A 9,443-nucleotide genomic window follows, 5' to 3' on the forward strand; every position below is an offset into this window, starting at 1 on the left:
TAATAAGAACACTTACCTCCATTGTCAGTATTGTTGGCTTCAAAAGTCTTGCTGGTCATATGGACACAGCGGCATCCAAGCGGGCGTGCGGCGCATTCGTCGCATGCGACGCGCGCCGGGGCTCGGAGCAACAGTCGGAGGCCGAGACAGCGCTCAGAGACAGAGTCACACTCCGTCGCCTCCCGGGGCCTGAGGAGCCCTAGAGCAGCCAGCCTCCAGCGCTCTCCATCCAACAAGGCCGCCCAGCCAACCGCTGCAACACCGCTGCAAAACGCTCCAACCCGCTGCCGCAACGTCCCAAGGCCGCACAATCCTCGCCGGCGTCCTCGGACTATGCGGACAAAATGTCCATGATGCCAAAACTCTTCACCCCTCCCCGCGCCTCTCTTCCGCCGGCTCCGACATCTTCAGTCTTCAGCGGCCTGAAGTAGTCGTGAGGCGACGGCGACCGCGACGGCGCCGGTGATGGCCGCCCCAACGCTGATATCGTCCTCGGAACAACTGTGCCGGACATCGACTCCTCCTCCATCTCACACCATCACACGAAAGACACCGGATAAACAGAGTTCACGACGCGAGATACGGCTAACGGGTCGACGCGCCTCGGCCAACTGACGTGGCTGTGACAGCCCTGCGCCCGCCGGGAGGGTAAGGCGTGGCCTGATTAACACCGGCCAATAGCGCGGGCCCATTTTAAAAGTGCCTCCGCTCTGATTGGTTAACGATCCGCTGTTAGCCGCCGCGGCTGTCACACTGGGTTCTCCAATAAAACTTTTTAATCGGGGATTGGGGGGCGAGATTCTCCGTGATTAATTCTGTCCGGGGGGAGATCGTTAATTACCGGGATGAAGACGCGTCTAAGTACGCGTTCCATTATTTAGCGTCGATAAGGCGACGTTTGTCGGAGAAATTGCCACTTTTCTTCATTTATTGTTTACTGGTTGTTGTTTGGCGCCGGTATAGTAGGTATCTACCTACCTGCTAACTTTATATGGGTAAGTGTCGGTTATAATTAAAGTAATGGCACTTTATATCGTCATTATAGAGTTAGGAAGGAAAATAATTCGAATTGGCTTTTTTGAAATGTTTGTTGTCATTAAGGTTTGTTTAACAACAAATTAAGTACTTATTGCTTTTTATATTTGAGTTGGTGTTTTGATCAAAAAGGTTTTGGTGAAAATCAAAAGGTACCTACTTAACTGAGATTGTAGCAACCAGGTAGGTACCTACCTAAGTGAGAAAATGGTAACGAAATCACCCCTATAATATAATTTCAATTTACCTACATTTTCTCAGTTTTGTTACAATTTCAGTAACAAAAAATTTGGATACGGTTCTATCTACATATACCTAATTATTTTGATTTTCACCCATAAATGTAATTCATGATGAAGAATAATAGAATAAGAATTATTTCAGACAACAATAAGAGCTTAAAATTGTTAATTTCAATATTGTTATGGGTTAACATGTAGCTAATAATATTCAATTTTAAAAAACTTAATTTGTGCTTAGGTATATAAAGGTTGACCTTATTTATAATGTTTTTATTCCTAATAAAAGAGTGGTTAGAGATATCTACTTAGGCTTAGGTGCCTCTATTAGGTAGATATAATTATCTTTAATTTATCATTATTAATAGGTAGGCAGCAATTAAAGATAATTAAAAAAAACAGTTATTCCAACATTGTGTCGATATGTAAACCTTTCAAAAACAGAATCGGACTACAATTTCTTCTACAATCAGCAACTGTAGATACAGTTTAATTATAATTTAACGTTTTATTAGTTGCAATTAATTCCCTACTCCAGTTAATATCTAGCCTCTGCCATTAAATAAATAATTGCACACCCGCACGGGTGGTAACAATATCTAGGTAGGTACACCTATTAAGTGTTTTAATAAAAGATAATCTAAGTGAGTATAATTAGCTAATTGTTAATAGATAGGTAACTTGTAAAGAAGGAAAGTAGGTGTGACTTTATACTTATAAATTTTAGTTTTAGATTGTTTAATACAATTATATTTCTGGTTAAAATGTTAATTGACAATTTGCGAAAGTGAACTACGCTGTATAACATTTTAAGCTTCTCGATTTGCACTCGTTACGCTCTAGTGGCTTAATGACGCAATAGTGTACCTAAGTATATCCTACTAATATTATAAATGCGAAAGTTTGTGAGTGAGTGTGAGTGAGTGAGTGAGTATGTTTGTTACTCTTTCACGCTGAAACGGCTGGACGGATTTGGATGAAATTTGGCGAAAAGTTAGTTTATAACCTGGATTAAAACATAGGATACTTTTTATCCCGGTATTCCCACGGGATAGGGATAAAATCTCGAAATAACAACCCCTGGGCTTAGAGTCATGAAATTTGGTATGTAGGTAGTTTGGACGTGGAATAACAGATAGGTGACTTTTGACCCATGACCCCGATTTCCCGGGATACCTAGGGATAAAATCTTGAAATAACAACCGCAGGGCTAAGAGCCATGAAATTTAGTATGTAGGTAGCTGGACCTTTCGAATAACACATAGGCTACTTTTTATCCCGATATTCCTCCGGGATAGGGATAAAATCTTGAAATAATAACCGCTGGGCTTGGTCATGAAATTTGGTATGTAGGTAGTTGGACTTCTGGAATAACAGATAGATGACTTTTTGACCCGATATTCCCACGGGATACCTAGGGATAAAATCTTGAAATAACAACCGCAAGGCTAAGAGCCATGAAATTTAGTATGTAGGTATCTGGACCTCTGGAATAACACATAGGCTACTTTTTATCCCGATATTCCCCCGGGATAGGGATAAAATCTTGAAATAATAACCGCTGGGCTTAGAGTCATGAAATTTGGTTTGTAGGTAGCTGGACGTCTGGAATAACACGTAAAGGACTTTTTGACTCGATATTCCCACGGGATACCTAGGGATAAAATCTCGAAATAACAACTACTGGTTTAGAGCCATGAATTTTGGTACGTAGGTAGCTGGACCTCTGGAATAACACATAGGCTATTTTTTACCCCGATATCCCACGGATAGGGATAAAATCTTGAAATACTAACCGCTGGGCTTAGAGTCATGAAATTTAGTATGTAGGTAGCTAGACGTCTGGAATAACACATAAGCGACTTTTTGACCCGATATTCCCACGGGATACCTAGGGATAAAATCTCGAAATAACAACCACTGGGCTAAGAGCCATGAAATTTGGTATGTAGGTAGCTGGACCTCTGGAATAACACATAGGCTACTTTTTATCCCGATATTCCCACGGGATAGGGATAAAATCTTGAAATATTAACCGCTGAGCTTAGAGTCATGAAATTTGGTATGTAGGAAGCTGGATGTCTAGAAAAACACATAGACGACTTTTTGACCCGATATTACCACGGGATATCTATGAATAAAATTTCGAAATAACAACCGCTAGGCTTAGAAGCATGAAATTTGGATGTTGGTAGCCGTATGTCTGGAATAACACATAAGTACGCTACTTTTTATCCCGATATTCCCACGGTATAGTTTGGTAACTAAGGGACCCCATACATCCCTGTATTATTATTATTATTATTTCGTATTTTTTTCCTTAATTGTATACTGCAGTTTTTAAGTATTTATTTGTAATTATTTATTTTGAAAAATTACTTTCTGCCAAGTTTCTTGCGACGCATTCTTCTTGGCAATGATGGTCTTTCCGAAAGCGCTGGTAGTATAAAAAATGACGTGTAAAGTGCCCATTGCGGCCTATTTACTGAGTAAATGATTTGAATTTGAATTTTGCATTTCAATTGGATAGGGAAAAATTTTGAAACTTCAGCACTGGGTTAGAGTCTTGAATTTTGTACAGTTATTCACAACACAACCTCAATGAGGACCACGATATAAATATTGGAAATTTCCAGGGGAATTTTGTAAAATCCCGAAATTTCAATTGCAGCTACCACACCGAATAGTTTACGCGTGCGAAGCCGCGGGTAAAAGCTAGTTGTTTATATTTTATACCTTTAGATTGTTGGCACATTTTAACGTTTGATCACAGCCACCTCAATGTATTTTAACAATATTGAAAGTATAAACTAGAGCAAAAATACAACAATGCAACGTGGTAGGTACAGTCGAGTTCATAATCTTGTGACCAAAAATTTTATCAAAATATATTCAGCGGCGCAAAATTTGGCCCATTCTTCATACAAAATTACCTATTACTACATACATGGATGCATGTGTAATAATGATATTACCAATAAAAGAGTATGAGTATGAGTATGAGTACATTTGAGGGCCAGTTTTTTTGCTACTAGTACATACATCTAAACACGCTTTTACGCCGTTAACAATAGAGTCATGTTCAGATATTTTTGATCAAATTTTTGCTCTTAAGTTTATGAAGTCGACTGTACCTATCTATTTACTTAGTATGTTGCACAAATTGGTATCATTCATGGCTTAATTTAATTTGCTTTTGCTCGACAGATTACTTTTATTTTGTTGTTATGTTAATTTTCTCTAAATTAGTTTTAATAATATTATTATGTCCAGGGGGTTAATTATAATAAACTGTTTTATTTATTTTTAAATTTAAGAAGCTATTGGTATGAGTATGTCTTTGATCGTTGAGAACTAGTAGGTACGGTTTTTTTTTTATATGATAGGGGCAAACGAACAGGTGGCTCACCTGATGGAAATGAATCACCGCTGCCTATGGTTACCCATATCTTAAGCCGAGTTACGGATGCCTTGCCGGCTCTTTGTTTGAACTTAGTTACTAATAAGATCATAATAACTAATGTATAAGGACGATATACGCGTCAATATTTTTCGATGATATTGTGACTTTTCAATAAGTTCTACCTTGATATCTACGAATATTCACTCAAAAAGATCCTCACATTTTGCATTTATACTTAAAATAGTGCTATCGTGATATTGAAATTTTATTCAATTTAACAGCCCAAAACAAGTTAGAACAAAGGCTACAGTCGAGCTCATAAACTTGTGAGCAAAAATTTGATTAAAAATATCTGAACACGCTTCTACGCCGTCAACAATAGCGTCGTGTTCAGATATTTTTGATCAAATTTTTGCTCACAAGTTTATGAACTCGACTGTACAAACGGACCCCTTCTTTTACGGGGTTAAAAATATTTTACATCGAGTAGGCAGCCATTTTGTCCTCTTGTATATTCGGTTTCCGCTTCCGGGGTGATCTATGGAGCAGAAAACTCGTTGGTGTCGGTGGGGAGTTCTATTTGCCTTTAGGTTGCCGGTAGACAATTGTTTTTTTATCATTTTCGTTTTTGTTTGTTGTTCTCGTACAACGAGGGCATAAATATTTACATATATATAACCATTGCGTCAAATATAATTTTTACTTCTCATGCTCGAAACGTTCGTGTATATGCTGGATCTAGGGGACATAAAATAACTTTTTATGTTGTAGTGCATAAAATAAAATCTTCGTCTAAGACCAAGGTAATTAATTAGCTGTAAAAAGTCACAAACAAAGAAGTTTCTACATATATTTTTTAATAATTTTAATTTATATAAAACTAAAAATCAATGAAATCAATCCAAATAGATAAAAAAAACTAAAAAAATCCTAAGCTAAGGAAATTGTCTTTTTGTTCCGAAATAAAAAGATTTGAAACAACTGAAAAAATACTATGCAATTTTTTTATTCGATTTGTGTTTATCAGAACCCAGTATCAAAAATAATTATATATTAACTTTTCCATTAAAAAACAACAATCAAGCGTGAAAACGAATTATGTAGTAGGTACATACATAAACATAGTACTGACAGACACCCATTTAGCAATTTTAGCAACTTAATGTCCCGTGTCATCCACCGGAACCGGCGCCATATTGGCTTTCCGCCATGATTGGTCAATCACCTCGATTTCCGGTACACTGTGTTATTAGCAACCATTACTTTGCCGATGGTTTTGGATATTTAAGATAGGGATGTCTTCGGCTATAACATCAGGTAGGTACTCATAAATTAAATTATATCTATTTACCTACATGAAACTATCTATCTATCTACCTATACGAATCGTACCTATGTGAACATTTGAACTGTCTAACTATCACCGGTTCATGAGATACAGCCTGGCTACTGACGGACGGATGGACGGACGGACGGACAGCCAAGTTTTAGTAATAGGGTTTCCGTTTTTACCCTTTGGGTACGGAACCCTAATAAAAACTAAAACTAACGTCTACCTACTAACCTATATTTAACTACATTTTCCGGCCTGTATCCGTAAACCGTGATGTTTTCTTCACTGAAAAGTCAATCGTAAATTTCAAGTGTACTGTGGGGACTGTAACTAGGTAAGAGCTTAGGTACTGGGGATCAACGCGCGTGACTTTAAACTTAGTTCAAAATAAACAACTTCTTCAATCATTTGGATTTATTTCAGAGCTTAAAAATACATTTACATAGCACAGCACCAGCCGCTTAGGCTATCGGGAGCAATCTGCGCTCCGGCATGTAATACCACTGTCAATCTAAACCTGCCAGTGGTCAGTTTTACCACCTGCCAGCGGTATACAGCCTAGTTCCTACTTGTGGGGACTGTAACTAGGTAAGAGCTTAGGTACTGGGGATCAACGCGCGTGACTTTAAACTTAGTTCAAAATAAACAACTTCTTCAATCATTTGGATTTATTTCAGAACTTAAAAATACATTTACATAGCATAGCACCAGCCGCTTAGGCTATCGGGAGCAATCTGCGCTCCGGCATGTAATACCCGCTGTCAATCTAACCTGCCAAGTGGTCAGTTTTACCACCTGCCAGCGGTATACAGCCTAGTTCCTACATATCCCTCCTTCCTCACAGAGGTGGGGACCTAATCTACGGCCCTACCTAACGGGGACATTACAGACAGAAAAGGGTCTTTGCTAAAGACTAGTCACATCCTTTTCATGAAATTCTAGTCTATGTTACTACAATCATAAATAGGTTTATATATTTCAAAATTTTCAAATCAAGGATGGGGCTTCGCCGCCCAAAAACCCCGAAACAAAAAAGGTACGGCGCCTTTTCAGTAAAAAGCCTAGCTACTAAAGACGCGTGACATTGCCTGTGCAACCCGGCACGTCATTCTTGCTTCATGCCCATCATCCTTCATCAGGTGATGAAGGTTCCTCAGCACCCCCTAGCGGAGTTGCCGTTCCACAACGACAGCAATAGCCGCTGGGTTTCCATCTTTTTATTATTTCACAGCCATGGATCCAAGTGTGGACCCCTGGGCAAGCTTCATCGGCGATCCCAGTTGGCTGTGTGAACTTCTGTTGCTTGAAAACTATTGAAAGGCACAGAAAATCAATCATTAAATACACCATCAATTAACACCACATATTTCTGGGCATATTGAACACATGAAGGTATGAAGTACTCCCACATGCTGAGATAAACTAAAACTACTCATTCTTTATATATAGAAATTCACATCATATATGATTACAGTTCACATTGGGAGATGTATGAACAGGCAATCTCATATTCGTGAAGTTGAATATGTAAACAATTATATTAAGTTCACTATGTAAATAAAAGTTATCTGTTTGGTTTTCCAGCGATGTCGTCAGACATCAGTTTTGACAAGAGCAGCTGGGAGCTGCCATCAGTTTTCATCAGCCACTGCATGGCTGCTGCAGATTGCCATCTCATTTCTGCATTTAATTAATTGATCTCCCAATATGAAAACACACAAAAAAAACATATATTAGTCACATAATAATATTACAACACACATTAGTCATATAATTTCATTATATCATTAATTTCCTACCTACTCAAAAAACTTTTAATTCAATTACCTATAATTATAAAATTCAATCGCAAAAAATAAATTTACAATGTTTACATTTGAATGACATTGTCAATCATTGGTCGTGTCAATTTTTTTCTAACCGTCGACACAGAACTTCTCGGGTGAACTTTCAAAAAGTTTTCAGTCAAACCATAAAGTTCATTCGGCTTGAGACAGCCATCACTTTCCGTCCCTTTCACTCCTAAATGAACGTTTTTAAATTTTATGTTTCGTTCAGTTAGCGATCCTTGCTGTGGGAAAAACCTTTTATTAACATTAATTAGACAATGACGTGACTTTTTATTACTTTTTCTATGGAATCTATCTGGTCCGTTTCCGTTCTCACGTCGTCGCATTGCCACTCTTACATAACAACCAGAAGGCGCCTCTCGCTCCTTCATCAGACCTGCCGAACCAATCTGCAAATTTTCCGACTTTCGTACCCTTTCAGGCTTCGAGCTCAACTCGCCTTTTTCGCCATCCTTTTGCTCGATCTTTCTATCGATCCTCGCTGCTTTCCCAATAGACTTCGACTTCCCCAACTTTCCTTCACTCGAACCTGAAGCAAAAGAATTTAAACCACGGAACCCTAACAATTTTTTTACTGATCGCACTTTACTTTCCACGGTCAAGGAGTTAATTTGCTCGCACTCAACCTCTTTCATGGCAACTTGATTTGCACAAACCTTTTCAGTCAATAATGAAAAGTCGTTCGTGTCACTCAATTTTCGAATAAAATTGACACGGAATTTTTTATTCAGAGTCAAAGTATGACTACTAAAATCAATCATTGCATTATTTGCAGTCAAAAAATCTTGCCCTAGAATGCAAAAATTTGTGCGATCATTAATTACTAACAGTCTAATTCTACAATAATAATTATCCATCAAAATATATGTATTTACAATTCCTATAGGCTGAATCATGGAGCCTCCTGCTACGCGCAAAGGATCACTGAGCTTGTGCTCATATTTTAAATTTATTTCCTCTGCAAGGGAAACAGATATCAGTGACACATTGGCACCACTATCTACGAGGGCCTTGCAAATCCTGCCATTGAGCTCTACGGGCACAAACGTGTTCAGACTATTTTTCTCAACAGTACAAACATCGGGAAATTCACTAGAAAAAATCGTATTGATTTGGAAACCATCAGTATTTCCTTGATACCCTTGACGCTGCTGCGGCACCGGCTGTAGCTGCCGCGGCCTCAAATTATACCTTCCATATGGCATACGTGATGTTCCCTGGTGTATTTCTTGCGGAAATACCATTGTTGGCGGCGTTTGGGACGTGTCATACTCCGAACGCGGCGTGAATCGAAGAGGTGGAGCATCTCCTTGCTCCCACGAGTGTTGATAATCTTTTGTAATATTAATCGGCAGTTCTACTTTATGTGTTTTCATGTGTAATTCTGTATTAAATACATCACACAATTGCAGAATCGTTTTTCTTAGCTCCTCCTTTGACGCGAACAATCTAGACGCTAAATGTAATTGCCATTGCGAATTAATAGACTTAATAAAATGCTTGATAAATCTGCCGTCTTCAGTGATCCCTGCTTTCAACGCTAATTTCTCTAGGTCATAATAAAATGATAGTAGCGGTTCTTT

General features: G+C 38.5%; 1 long non-coding RNA gene and 1 pseudogene across 1 annotated transcript; both read right to left on the minus strand.

Annotated features, from left to right (window-relative positions):
- Positions 1–529, minus strand: part of LOC141442544 (uncharacterized) — a 1,246-nt pseudogene extending 717 nt beyond the window's left edge.
- Positions 530–6,660: 6,131 nt separating this feature from the next.
- On the minus strand, positions 6,661–8,701 carry LOC141442305 (uncharacterized). The gene is made up of 2 exons (XR_012452918.1): positions 7,810–8,701; positions 6,661–7,709 (listed from the first exon to the last, which is right to left on the minus strand). It is a non-coding gene; the product is annotated as an uncharacterized lncRNA (long non-coding RNA).
- Positions 8,702–9,443: the final 742 nt, after the last annotated feature.

This window comes from Choristoneura fumiferana, chromosome 25 (assembly GCF_025370935.1).
Source record: "Choristoneura fumiferana chromosome 25, NRCan_CFum_1, whole genome shotgun sequence".
Classification (NCBI taxonomy): Eukaryota; Metazoa; Arthropoda; class Insecta; order Lepidoptera; family Tortricidae; genus Choristoneura; species Choristoneura fumiferana.